The following is a 15,662-nucleotide window of genomic DNA, read 5'->3' as shown; positions in this document are numbered from 1 at the left end:
TAGATTGCTTGTTTCGTAATTGTTTTAGCCTTAACTATCATAGTTAGGACTTTAATTTGAGTTAGTTTTGGGATAAATCCTACTAACTCAATTAGGGGCCAACTAGGCCCAAAATAGGGGTGAATTGGGCTAGTTGGATGGCCCATTCAGCCACTTGGAGCCACGTCAGGCGATGGCACCGCTCAAACTAGGCAGTGGAACTGCCTAAGGCTCAGCTTCCCAGGTGGTTTGGGCGGTGGTACCGCCCAGACTAGGTGGTGGTACAATTGACAATTAATGCTACCAAGCGATGGTACCACTAGAGTCCAGTCTTCGAGGTTTTGTCAGACGATGGTACCGCCTAGATTAGATAGTGGTACTACCCAATAATGACGGTGGTACTGCTAGTACCTCGGAAAGAGCAATGAAATACCCCACTCTTTCCTACATCAAAGAGCAACAAAATAATGGCGATGGTACTTTTTGGCTCCATTTTTTAAGCCATTAGGGCCTATAAATACCCCATTTTTTTCTACATAAAAAACCAATAAAACTGTAAATAAAAGTCTTGAGATTTTGAGTTTTAAAAATATTAAAAAAGTGCTAAGTATCCTCTTCATTCTTTAGTTTTATGATCATTTTAAGAGGGGTGTGATGCTTGTAAAGGTTGTCTCTTAAACCTGTGAAAATGAGAAAGAGTTGTAAGAGGGTAGTTGATATTCACCTATCGAAGAAAGACTGTTAGTGGACGCTAGTGGCCTCAACGGAGGAGGAATCGGGATTGGACATAGGTCACGATGACTGAATCACTATAAATTCGGTTTACACTTTCTTTCTTTTTTTCATTGCTATTATATTTTGAGTTAATTTCTTAGTTCACTTACTCCAAGTCAATCACACTTTCATTATCGTTTTCACTGAACAAAGATTTTCTAAAATTGATTTTTATCGAAAGCACTAATTCACCCTCCCTCTTAGTGCGACTTGATCCTAACAATTGGTATCAGAGCAAGGTTACTCTCTATTTGGTCTAAAACCCAAAAGAGATAGCTTTCACTAGTAATAAACAGGGTCATTCTATCACTTGTCCTTCTATGTTCAATGGGACAGACTACATATATTGGAAAACTAGAATGAGAATTTTCTTGCTTTATGAATTTCGAGTTGTGGAACATTGTTGAAAGCGGTTTTGAGAAGTCTTCCAAACCAAAGAATGAATTGAATGATTTGGAAAAAAAGACTTTCTCTTTGAATGCTAAAGCGATGAATGCTTTATTTTGTGCTCTTGATAAAAATGAATTTAATCGGGTTTTTATATGCAAAACTATTGAATCTCATATTTTTATAATGAAACCACTTGATATGTGTTTATGATTTAATCTACATTTTGAGTGACGTAGGATGCTTCGATCAGGTTGAGACAATTAAAGCAGGAAAATCATGTTGGGCCAGAGAAACATGTTAGAAGATTGGACGTCGGGCCGGTGGATCGGTCGACGTATCGACAGAAGGCTTCGGGCCGTGGATTCGGGCATCGGGCCAAGAAGAGCGGGTATTGCACCAAGGATATCGAAGTTGCAAAGTCAATTGGCCGATTGGGCAATAGGCCGCAAGAGAGGACGATGAGCCGAAGAATCGGACGAAGCGTTGAGGGACCAATGAGATGTCGGACAAATTGATTAATTGCTTACGAGTAATTGTCTAGATTGAAGTTTTGTTTTACATATGCAAGATTAACTACGATAGCTTGAAGACATAAAGCAAGTCTACTGGAGTCAAGTTCAATGGGTGTTCGAAGTCCGCCAAGAGTCCGAAGATTCATCGGAAGTGCTGCCGGAACCAACCGAGAAGAAATCGGGGACTTGTCGAAGTTTTTGGAAGTCCGTCGAAGAGATCGTCAGACGTTCACAGAGATCACCGAGAAGGCTCGGCTACTTGCCAAAGACTTGCTAAACTCGCCATAAGATTGGGAGCCTACTAGGAGTCCGTTGGAAGAAATCCGAGGGTGTATCGGAGGTCCGTTGGAAGATCGCCAGAAAGCTCGTCGGAAGGAAACTCGACGTTGCCGGTTAAAAGATCTACTTAGGATCATGTCTTGTTTTCGTAGATTGCATGTAATTAGGGTTAGGATTAAGAAATAATCTTATATCCTGGTTAGGGGCCAATTGGGCCCGAATTTGACCTGGTTTAGGCCAGATTTGAAGCCCAATCAGTGACCCGTAAGGTCGGGTGGTGGCACCGTTGGACTGGGTGGTGGCACCACCTAGAACCCGAAGGATCGGGTGGTGGTACTGCCTGGCTGGACGGTGGCACCGCCCAGAACCTGAGAGGTCCGACGGTGGCACTGCTAGTACACTGTCAGTGTCAAACACTGACAGGCGGTGGCACCGCCAACATCGAAAAGCCCAAAAGTAATTCAAATTTGGAACCCAAATTTGAATCCTCTTAGGGCCTATAAATATCCCTCAATTCTTAGTAGAGAATACAACCTTTGAGAAGTTAGAGATTGAGATAAAGCCTTAGCAAAGTCTTTAGCAAGTCTTATTTTTAATAGCTTGAGTGTTCACCTCCCTCTTTCTCTTTAAAAATTTGTAAGAGTGTGAACCACTTGTAAAAGGTTGTAAGAGGGGTATTTGTCCTTCTCCTTTAAAGTGATTTGCTAGTGAAAGTTAAGAGCCTCATCGAAGAAGGCTTCGCAAGTGGATGTAGGTCATTTGACCAAACCACTTTAAATTGGTGTGTTCCTTGAATGTGTGAGTGTTTATTTTTCTGAAACTGTTATTTACGTAGCAGCAAGCTTTTAGTTTTTATCTCCTTACTTTACTCGAGCTACTTTTACTAAGTCATTCTTTGTTGAATCAAAATCTCTATGCATTTACGAAATCGTTTTCAAACTTACGAGTTTTAATTCGCTGCATTAATTCACCCCCCCCTCTTAGTGCCGCTTCAATCCTAACAATTGGTATCAGAGTCATGGTTTTCTACTTTGGTTTAACATCCAAATAGAAATGACTCTTTTCAGCCTTCAAGAGGGTTACTCTCTCATTCATCCTCCCTTTTTCAATGGGACAAACTACACTTGTTGGAAAACTCGATTGAGAGTTTTCTTGCTTTCTTTGGATTTGAATTTATGACACATAGTTGAAAATGGATTTGAAATGTCTTCTCTTCCAATAAACCATTGGAATGATTTGGAGAAGAAGATGTTTTCTCTAAATGCAAAGGCTATGAATGCCTTATATTGTGCACTTGACAAAAATGAATTTAATCACGTTTTGATGTGTGATTCAGCTTTTGATATTTGGAGAATTCTTGATGTCACTTATGAAGGCACTAACCGAGTGAAAGAGTCCAAAATCAACATTCTCGTGCATTCTTACAAACTTTTCCGGATGAAACCAAGTGAGTTCATCGGAGACATGTACACCCATTTCACGGATGTCATCAATGGACTTAAAGCTCTTGGTAAAGGTTTTTCTAACTTTGAACTAGTAACTAAAATTTTAAGATCCCTTCCAAAGAGTTGGGATCCAAAAGTTACAACCATTCAAGAGGCCAAGACTCTTAAAATATTTCCACTCGAAGAACTAATTGGGTCTTTAATGACCTACGAAATGAACAATGTGATAAAAAGGAAACTCGAGAATAACCTTCCAAAGGACAGGAAGGATTTGGGACATAGAACACATGAAGACCACTCGAGCATAAGCTCAAGTGATGATGAACTTAAACTACAAATGAAACAAAAATTAAAAAGCAAAAAGAACGGAACTACTTGCTTTGAACGCAAGAAGAAAAATAAAAATTGGGATGAATTGAGCTCCTCCGAAGATGACGAGAAAATCAAGAAAGGCAAGGTAGCAAATTACGCCTTAACGGCTTTCAACGATGAGGTTATTGAAACTCCCTTAATTTATTTTGAAATTACTTGATGTTTTCCATGATGTATTTTTTTTTGAATAATTATTTTTCTTGAAAATTACATGTTTTATGTTAATAGAATAAAATGTTAGATTTAAATCTAATGATCATATGTATGTTTTTTTTAAGAAGAAAAAATATGTATCTTGATGATTTCCGATTTTGATTGAAACCATGATTGATGTCTTAATGAAAATATTAAGAAGTTTAATATCATGCTTAATGATAATGCATGGCTTTTGTATGTAAAACTAAGTATGAAAAGATAGATTAACCTAGAAAGAAAAATGCATGACAACAACAAATAACAAAATTATTTTGGTTAAAAATACCTTATACTGAATGAAACCATGATTGATGAATACACTTTATGTTTAATGATTTCTCTACCTTGTATGTCCTATCATGATAAATATTTTGAAAATAAATGAAATCATGTTTGATTTGAAGTAGTGTAGAATGATCATGCTTAATGAGTTTTCTTTCGAAATGATGCATAATGATTTTTATGATTTATGGATTATCGATTTTCATAATAATAAAAGTGGCTTTAAAAATGATGCATGCTTTGATTTGATATAAATAAAATAGGCATGCTTGACGATTGATGATTGTATATTTTAAAAATGACGACTGACGATTGACGATTGACGATTGATGATTCACGATTCACAATAATAAAAGTGGTTATTACACATAAATAAAATGGTGTCATGCTTGACGATTGTATACTTAATGATGCATAAAGTTGTAATGAAAAGATTGAAATTTTAATACTATGATTTGGCAATTTTATGCATGAGATTTTAAAGTTATACATGATGATTTTTGTGATTTATTGAGCTTGATGGTTTTTATGATGAAACTTATTTTTTGATTTTAAACGATTGATGATATATATATTTTTTGGCACAAAAAGGACAAAGGCATGCTTGTATGAAACAACTAAATAGAAAAAAGTATTTTTCTTGAAAATTCTTTTTCTCTGTCTAATTGAATTTGATGAATCTGTTTTATCATCTTTTTATGAATCTCTTGAAAATGATTTTTTGATTTGATGATTTGAATTTGAATGAGCTTTATTTAATTTTTTGAGATTTATAACTTAAGATTTACTCTATAAAACTCGAGATCTTTTATCCTCAATGTTTCTTTTTGCCATCTACTATCCAAATGAATCATGATAGGTCTAATTGCTATATTTCTTCTTGTCGTATACTAAAGAGGAAATTTTCCTAAATGAATCATGATTTTTTTTTTGTTGAATCTCGTATTTTGATGATGAAACCACTTGATATATATTTATGATTTAATCTGCGTTTTGAGTGACGTAGGATGCTTCGATCAGGATGAGACAATTAAAGCAGGAAAATCATGTTGTGCCGGAGGAACATGTCAGAAGATTGGACGTCGGGCCGGTGGATCGGTCGACGTATCGACAGAAGGCTTCGGGTCGTGAACTCGGGCATCGGACCAAGAAGAGCGGGTATTGTGCCAAGGATATCGGAGTTGCGGAGTCAACTGGCTGATTGGGCAATAGGCCGCAGGAGAGGACGATGCGCCGAAGAATCAGACGAAGCGTCGAGGGACCAATGACATGCCGGACAACTTGGTTAATTGCTTAGGATTAATTGTCTCGATCGAAGTTTTGTTTTACATGTGCAGGATTAACTACGATGAAAATAAGATATGCAGTAGGAGTTGCGCCGAAGTCAAGACAATGATCACGTTGGGAGTTCGAGAGTTTGACGGAAGTTAGGACAGTCGTCGGAGGTTCTGCGGGAACAAATCTGAGAAGTCCATAAGCTTGCCAACGAAGCTCGTTGGAACTCGCCAAGTGAATCGTCTCAAATCCAGGAGTTTGCTGGAAGTCCGCAGGAGCATCACCGAGGGTTCATCGGATGATCGACGGAAGTTCGCCGGAAGCTCGCCGGAAGAAGCGATTGACGCACCGGAGCAAGTTGCAGTAAATGTCTTAGGAAAAATCATAGTTAGCACATTGATTAAGTTGGAAATGGGAGGTGATCCCATTAACTTAATCTTGGGGCAATTGGGCCCCTAAAAAACCCAAATTGGGTCGAATGGATCAACCCATTCGGACCCTGATTTCTGCCAAGTGGTTGAACCGCCCAAGCCAGGAGGTAGCACCGCCTAGGCTAAGTCTCTGAGCGAGACTGGGAGGTGCAACCGCTCCAACCAGGCGGTGGCACCACTTGGGCTCAGTCTTTGAGCGAGACTAGGCGGTGCAACCTCCCCTGACAGGAGGTGGCACCGCTTGGGCTCGGTCTCCGAGCACTGGCTGAGCGGTGCAACCGCCTCAGTCAGGAGGTTGCACTGCCTGAGCTCGGTCTTCAAGCTCTGGCAGGAGGTGCAACCGCCCTTGACAGGAGGTGGCACCACCTAGAGGCTCAGTCTTCGAGCTCTGCCAGGCGGTGCAACCGCTCCAGTCAGGAGGTGCAACCGCCTGATCCCGGAATTCCGAGAATTGACAGTTTTGAGCTCCAAATTTGAACTGGGTTGGGGCCTATAAATACCCCACCCATTCAGCACTGAAAGGGCATGAACTTACACCGAAATCTTGATCTTTTTCTGTGATATTCTTAGAGCTCAAAATTGTTGTGAAAGCCAAAAGTTCTTCTCCCTCTTTTCTTCCAAGTTCTGAGTTGTAAAGAGAGGAGAGAAAATTCTGTAAGGGTTGTCTCCTAAACCCGTCAAAAGGAGTGAAACTGTAAAAGGGTGGTTGGCCTTCGCCTATTGAAGGAAGGCCTCTAGTTGATGTCGGTGACCTCGTCGATGGAGGAAGCCAAAAGTGGAGTAGGTCAAGATTGACCGAACCACTCTAAATCTCGATTTGCATTTACTTTGAGCATCTTATCTTTACTGCAAACCTCCTCAATAGCTAACTGCCTTCTATGTTTTTACGAACGTGTTTTAAAGTTCAGTGCTTTCCGAATCGGGGTTTAAGACGCAAATCAGTTTTATCGTACGAACGTCGTATTTCAGTTTGCGCTTACATTCTGATTTCCATTATAACTGCAAACTGCCTTTATATCTTTGCTTTAACTGCATCTCGCCTTATCTTAAGTTAAAGTGGTTTACGAATCAGCTTTTATACCGAAATCACTTTTATCGTACGAACGTCGTATTTCAGTTTGCACTTATATTCTGATTTCCATCATAACTACAAACTACATTCATATCTTTGCTGCACTCTCCTAGTCAAAAGTTGAAGTGATTTACGAATCGACTTTCTTACCAAAATCACTTCTATCGAACGAACGCAGTTTTCGATTTTAATCGCAGAAGGTTTTCCGCTGCACTAATTCACCCCCCCCTCTTAGTGCTCTTGATCCTAACAATTGGTATCAGAGCCCGATATTTCTCATTTCGGATTTACACCCGAGAGAAATGGCTCTTCATGGCTTTCAAGAGGGCTTATCGGTCTTTCGTCCACCGTTGTTTAACGGATTAGACTACACTTATTGGAAAACTCGAATGAGAGTTTTCTTGATTTCTATGAATTTGGATTTATGGAATATAATTGAAAACAGTTTTCAACTTCCCTCTAAACCGATGAATGAATGGTCGGATTTGGAGAAGAAGTATTTTTCTTTAAACGTAAAGGCTATGAATGCCTTATTTTGCGCTTTGGACAAAAATGAGTTCAATCGGATTTCTACGTGCGAAACGGCTTTTGACATTTGGCGAACACTTGAAATCACGCACGAGGGAACTAGTAGAGTCAAAGACTCGAAAGTTAACATTTTATTGCATGATTTTGAGCTTTTTCGAATGTAACCAAGCGAGACTATAGGCGACATGTACACCCGTTTCACGGATGTCGTCAATAGTTTAATAGCTCTTGGAAAATGTTTTTTGGATTTTGAACTCACAAACAAGATTTTGCGTTCTCTTTCTAAGAAGTGGGATTCAAAAGTAACTGCAATGCAAAAAGCTAAAAACCTAAACAACTTACCACTTAAAGAACTAATTGGTTCGTTGATGACATATGAAATAGTGCATAATGCACATGATGAACATGATGAACAAAATCACCTTCTAAAGAACAGGATGGATTTGGAACTCCAGACAAATGAATACCACTTGAGCGATGACTCAAGTGATGAGGACAATGATGAACTTGAACTTCGAACACTAAATCTTAATAAGTTTATTAAACAAAAATCTAAAATAGACAATGAACTTGAACGAAGGAAGAGGCCAAAGAAGAGGAAGGCAACTAAGGATGAATCAAGAACTTCCAAAGGTGAAACGACGAATTGGGCTTTGACGGGCTTCGACTACAAGGTAAGTAACTCAACTCTCTTGAATTATTTTGAAATTACTTGATGCTCTCATGATGTATTTTCTTTTTTAGTTTAGAATTAATGTTTAAAAAAAAAATATTATGATCATGCTAGTAATTTTGAAAATGATAATATTACATATTTTATGATAAATAAACAAAATAATTTTGATTGAAAATATGATATCATGGTTAAGAAGTAATAATATGTATCATGGTGATGTCTATTGTTATTTCTCGATTTTGAGTATATTAAATCATGTTTAATTTGAAGTTATGATATTTTTGAAATTATGTATGATGATTCTTGATAATTATGGATTATCGATTTTCATGATAATAACAGTGGCTTTAAAAAACTGATGCATGTTTGACATAAATGAAATAAGCATGGTTATATGAAATAGTGTAAGTGTCATGCTTGACGATTGTATACTCAATGATGCATAATGATATAATAAAAACACTAAATGTTTGGATACCATGATTTATGATTTTATGCATGAGATTTTAAAGTTATACATGATGATTTTTGTGACTTATTGGTCTTGATGGTTTTATGATGAAATTCATTTTACGATCCTAAACGTTGATGCATGTTTTCATTTGACATAAATGAAAAGGCATGCTTACATGAAATCGATCACTTAAGATGAAACACTTAAAAAAGGAAAAAATATATATATTATCAATGAAATCATGAATCTATTTATATTATAAATTTTGTGAGCCATAAAAATGATTTTGATGATTTAAATTTAAAATGAGTTTTATCAAAATCATGATTATGATTTGTCAAATTGAATGAATTGAAAATGAATGATGATTTTTCTCTTGAATGATTGTGACCTATATTCCTTGTTTTCATGATATGATTTTTATGCAATTCTTTGTATTCATGAAAGGTTTATCTCATCACCCAATTATTTTCTTCTTGATATTCCTTATGTGATGATATGAATACATGAAATATTCATTAATGTATACAAATGAAAAGTTATGATCATGCATGGTAGGATATAATTTAACAAAATTGATACTATCATGATATGAAACATTTATGATTTGCAATGATGCACGTAATACTTGAGCTTTTTTAATTATGATGTGATGTATTGCATATGATGTGAATCATGATTTAAAATGCTATGAGTTGTTGCTAAAATGAAGTATTATAAATGTTGATTTAATGTCATGAATGCTCTAAATGATGAATGTTGGTATCATGATCAAAATGAAGTGATAAATACTTAAAAAATATTGATTTAATGTTCGGTATCATGAACACTTAAAAATAGTGATAAATACTTTGAAAATAAATGTTTGTATCATGTTAGGTGGTTTGACATATTGTGCATGATAAGCTATAAAGATGATTGAAACAATGATTGAAATAATAGGAATGATGATTTGGAATCATATAATAATGAGTTTATATATGATGATAATGATGCATGCAATGATGAAATATTCATGATAAAATAATTGGTTTGACATTCAGGACTTGAATTTTCATCAATGCTATTTACCTTTGTCATAATTTAGAAATTAACGTAAAGGGTCTTCCCTTCTTTTTGACAATGACAAAGGGGGAGCAAAACATGCTTGAAAGCTAATTTGCTAGCTCATATAATTCAAAAAAATGGAGAAAGAAAATAATTACATTTCTCAAAAGAAAAGGAATTGCTATCTTGAACATCACCAAGAAGTGCTATCTTACAAATCTCAAGATGCACAAATGCAAACATGTAAAATTTGTAATTTTGCACATCATTAAAATTTATGATGCTTTGGTGATTATGCATGTTCTAAAATGTTATAAGATTCACTAGCTTGCATGATGTAGAATTTACTATATTGAACATCACCAAGGAATGATATCTTGCAGAAGCAAAAAGTTAACTTGCACATGTAGCAAAACTTATATTTCAAGAAGCAAGAGTTGCTTTCTTGAACATCTCAAAATTACTAGCTTGCGTGTCTTCAAATTGTAAACTTGCCATCATACTACCATGATGATGAGCATGCCTTATCTTCATGATTGTATTTGAAAAACTATGGCAAAAATACGTCCTAATGATTGAACGTGTTAAAATTATTTTTTGAACTTTCTTGATTGAATGATTAAATCACTTGATTGACATAATGATTTTACACAATTACATGTTGGAAATTATGTGCTTGAATACAAAACTTCCATGATAACAAGCATGCTTTACCTTCATGATTGTAATTGAATATCTATAGCAAAACCTTGTCTGAATGTAAGAAAGAGTCAAATTTCATTTTCGAATTCTCTTGATCCTAACATATCAAGTTTACTCTCTTCCGAACTTAACAAGCATATGTCATATCAAGTTTAGTTCATATCATTGATTTTTGACATATGTAATCAACTAGCAAATACATCTCTCATACACATATCATGTGAAAAATATTTTTTTTTGAGAAATGGATTTGATGAATATGGATGAAAGTGTTTTTACTTGCAAGGATTTGTTTCACATACATATCTTGATCCTTGTAAAAATGAAGCATGATTTAATCTCTCATTGATTCTAACTTCACTCGAAGTAAACTCACAAATAGCATGTATCACAATTAGTCTTCCTCCTTCATGCAAAAAGATAATAACAGATAAAAAGGAAGAAGTTTTCAAAGCTATCTCCATGTCATGTTTTCCTTGAGATGTTTGTATAATTGATATCCTATCACTCACTATTGGAAAATGACATGAATAATTACAAGCACTTATGCTTAAAATTTGCTTATATCGTTCTCCATTTTGTTGATGACAAAGGGGGAGAAATATATGAATTGATGCTATGAACACTGATGCTATGCTTGCATCATCAAGAGATATATGAATTGATATGATTGCCATATTTGCAATGCTTGCATCATCAAGAGATATATCAATTGATGCTATGATTGCCAAACTTGCATTATGCCATGTTTGCATCATGCGTTAAGATATCAAGAACTTGTATCGTAATTTTACGCGTTGATATCTTACCATGTGATGAAATGCTACAATTGATAAACACTTGAAATGTTTGCATTATGATATCAAAAGCTTACATCGCAATTTTACATGTTGATATTTGATAATAGCAAACTTGTATGATGATAAAATTTGATATTATGTTTTTCATGCAATGAGTTGAACCAATATCACAAACACTTGATTGTGGTACTTCTCCTTTTTGTTGATGACAAAGGGGCAGAAGTATGTTGATGACATGACATGTTATGCATAAGTTTATGCATAAGTTCATGATGACGTGTTGCAAGTATTCATGATGAATATTGCAATGACTTGAATTCAGTTTGAATTCAAGATTCTATCAATATGGCATATTGATAGGGGGAGTTTGTTTAAACTCCGGGAGTTAAGGTTAACTCCGTCATCAAGTAGTTGTCATCATCAAAAAGGGGGAGATTGTTGAATCTCGTATTTTGTTGATGAAACCACTTGATATATATTTATGATTTAATCTGCGTTTTGAGTGACGTAGGATACTTCGATCAGGATGAGACAATTAAAGCAGGAAAATCATGTTGTGCCGGAGGAACATGTCAGAAGATTGGACGTCGGGCCGGTGGATCGGTCGACGTATCGACAGAAGGCTTCGGGTCGTGAACTCGGGCATCGGGCCAAGAAGAGTGGGTATTGTGCTAAGGATATCGGAGTTGCGGAGTCAACTGGCCGATTGGGCAATAGGCCGTAGGAGAGGACGATGCGCCGAAGAATCGGACGAAGCGTCGAGGGACCAATGACATGCCGGACAACTTGGTTAATTGCTTAGGATTAATTGTCTCGATCGAAGTTTTGTTTTACATGTGCAGGATTAACTACGATGAAAATAAGATATGCAGCAGGAGTTGCGCCGAAGTCAAGACAATGATCACGTTGGGAGTTCGAGAGTTTGACGGAAGTTCGGACAGTCGTCGGAGGTTCTGCGGGAACAAATCCGAGAAGTCCATAAGCTTGCCAAAGAAGCTTGTCGGAACTCGCCAAGTGAATCGTCGCAAGTCCAGGAGTTTGCCGGAAGTCCGCAGGAGCATCACCGAGGGTTCATCGGATGATCGACGGAAGTTCGCCGGAAGAAGCGATTGACGCACCGGAGCAAGTTGCAGTAAATATCTTAGGAAAAATCGTAGTTAGTACATTGATTAAGTTGGAAATGGGAGGTGATCCCATTAACTTAATCTTGGGGCAATTGGGCCCCTAAAAAACCCAAATTAGGCCGAATGGATCAACCCATTCGGACCTTGATTTCTGCCAGGCGGTTGAACCGCCCAAGCCAGGAGGTAGCACCGCCTAGGCTAAGTCTCTGAGCGAGACTAGGAGGTGCAACCGCTCCAGCCAGGCGGTGACACCGCTTGGGCTCAGTCTCCGAGTGAGACTGGGCGGTGCAACCTCCCTTGACAGGAGGTGGCACCGCCTGGGCTCGGTCTTCGAGCATTGGCTGAGCGGTGCAACCGCCTTAGTCAGGAGGTTGCACCGCCTGAGCTCGGTCTTCGAGCTCTGGCAGGAGGTGCAACCGCCCATGACAAGAGGTGGCATCGCCCAGAGGCTCAGTCTTCGAGCTCTGCCAGGCGGTGCAACCGCTCCAGTTAGGAGGTGCAACCGCCTGATCCCGGAATTCCGGGAATTGACAGTTTTGAGCTCCAAATTTGAACTGGGTTGGGGCCTATAAATACCCCACCCATTCAGCACTAAAAGGGCATGAACTTACACCAAAATCTTGACCTTTTCTATGATTCTTAGAGCTTAAAATTGTTGTAAAAGCCAAAAGTCCTTCTCCCTCTTTTCTTCCAAGTTCTGAGTTCTAAAGAGATGAGAGAAAATTTTGTAAGGGTTGTCTCCTAAGCCCGTCAAAAGGAGTGAAATTGTAAAAGGGTGGTTGGCCTTCGCCTATTGAAGGAAGGCCTCTAGTTGACGTCGGTGACCTCGTCGGTGGAGGAAGCCAAAAGTGGAGTAGGTCAAGATTGACCGAACCACTCTAAATCTCGGTTTGCATTTACTTTGAGCATCTTATCTTTACTGCAAATCTCCTCAATAGCTTACTACCTTCTGTGTTTTTACGAACGTGTTTCAAAGTTCAGTGCTTTCCGAATCGGGGTTTAAGATGCAAATCAGTTTTATCGTACGAACGTCGTATTTCAGTTTGCGCTTATGTTCTGATTTTCATTATAACTGTAAACTGCCTTTATACCTTTGTTTTAACTGCATCTCGCCTTATCTCAAGTTAAAGTGGTTTACGAATCAGCTTTTATACCAAAATCGCTTTTATCGTACGAACGTCGTATTTCAGTTTACACTTATATTCTGATTTCCATCATAACTGCAAACTGCGTTCATATCTTTGCTGCATCTCACCTAGTCAAAAGTTGAAGTGATTTACGAATCGGCTTTCTTACCAAAATCACTTCTATCGAACGAACGCAGTTCGATTTTAATCGCAGAAGGTTTTCCGCTGCATTAATTCACCCCCCCCTCTTAGTGCTCTTGATCCTAACATTTTTAACCATAATTTTTATGATTAAGAAATTTTATATGTATGAATTAATATCTTATTCTTCTACAAGATTGAATGAATTTTATCTATATCATGATCTCCTAAGAATTCCTTTCATTATTTATTTAAGAGGAGATTTGTTAAAATGAATCACAGTTTCTCTTGATTTCTTGGAATTATAGCTTGAGTATTCTTTTTGTAAATCAAGATTGTTTACTATGATTCTTTCTTCTTGTTTGAGTTATTAAAAAAGAATCATAATATGTTTCTTGATTTTCACAATTTGTCTTCATTATTTGTGTATTTCATCACCAAAATTTATATGATATTCCCTCATGTGATGATATGAATGCATGAAACACTTATGATATGATTTTTATACAATTCCATGTATTCATGAAATATTTATCTCATCACCCAATTTATTCTTCTTGATATTTCTAATGTGATGAAATGAAATTATGCATGAAATATAAATGGGGAGACGTTTTTGATCATGCATGGTAGGATGCAATTTGACAAATTAATACCATCATGATTTGAAACATTTATGATTTGAAATTATGCATGTAATTATTTTTTATTATGATGATATATGCATATAATGTGTATCATGAATGCTCTAAATGATGAATGCTCGGTATCATGATCAAAATATTGATAAATGCTATGATTTATTACCAAACTGATGTATCATGTATGATATGCCCATAGTGATTAACTTATTTGTATAATCCATGAAGTAAGGATACAAATGTAAAGTTTTGAAATCGTGCATATTTTAATTTGAAAAATAATGATGCACAGATGAGATTGATATTAACCTTTGTCATGATTTAGAAATTGATGTAAAGGGTTTTTCCCCCCTTTTTTTTTCACAATGACAAAAGGGGAGATAGCTAACTTACACAAGTCAAGAAGATGCAAAAACTTCGATTGCTAGCTTGCCTATCTTAAGTAGCAAAGAATGCTAACTTGAAGCAAAAGTTGGCTTCTTGAACATCACTATCTTGCCTATGTCAAGAAGCAAGACTTGCAACTTGCACACTACAATACGAAGAATCGATAGCTTACACACTTCAACAAGAAAGCTATCTTATATTTGCTTTCAAAATTTTTGCTAGCTTGTATGTTGCAAAACTTACTTACTTTTTCAAACACTTGCTAGCTTGAACATTGCAAAACAAACATGCTGAACTTGCATATCTACCAAAATTTACAAACTTGCAAAACTCAAATTTTTGTTAGCTTGCATGATGATAAAACTTGATATTATGTTTTTCATGCAATAAGTTGAATTCATATCTCAAACACATAGAAAGTGACACTTCTCCTTTTTGTTGATGACAAAGGGGGAGAAGAATGATCAGAAGTATGATCATGTTATGTATAATGACGTGTTGCAAATATTCATGATGAATATTTGCAATGACTTGAATTCGGTTTGAATTCAAGGTTCTATCAATATGGCATATTGATAGGGAGAGTTTGTTTAAACTCTGGGAGTTAAGGTTAACTCTGTCATCAAGTGGTTGTCATCATCAAAAAGGGGGAGATTGTTGAATCCCGTATTTTAATGATGAAACAACTTGATATGTGTTTATGATTTAATCTGCGTTTTGAGTGACACAGGATGCTTCGATCAGGTTGAGACAGTTAAAGCAGGAAAATCATGTTGGGCCGGAGGAACATGTCAGAAGATTAGACGTCAGGCCGGTGGATCGGTCGACGTATCGACAGAAGACTTCGGGTCATGGATTCGGGCATCGGGCCAAGAAGAGCGGGTATTGCGCCAAGGATATCGGAGTTGCGGAGTCAACTGGCCGATTGGGCAATAGGCCACAAGAGAGGACGAAGCGTCGAAGAATCAGACGAAGCGTCGAGGGACCAATGATATGCTGGACAACTTGATTAATTGCTTAGGAGTAATT

The sequence above is a fragment of the Musa acuminata genome, chromosome BXJ2-7, assembly GCF_036884655.1.
Source record: "Musa acuminata AAA Group cultivar baxijiao chromosome BXJ2-7, Cavendish_Baxijiao_AAA, whole genome shotgun sequence".
Taxonomy (NCBI): Eukaryota; Viridiplantae; Streptophyta; class Magnoliopsida; order Zingiberales; family Musaceae; genus Musa; species Musa acuminata.
The sequence above is the reverse complement of the archived record's forward strand: the minus strand, read 5'-3'. Positions refer to the sequence as shown.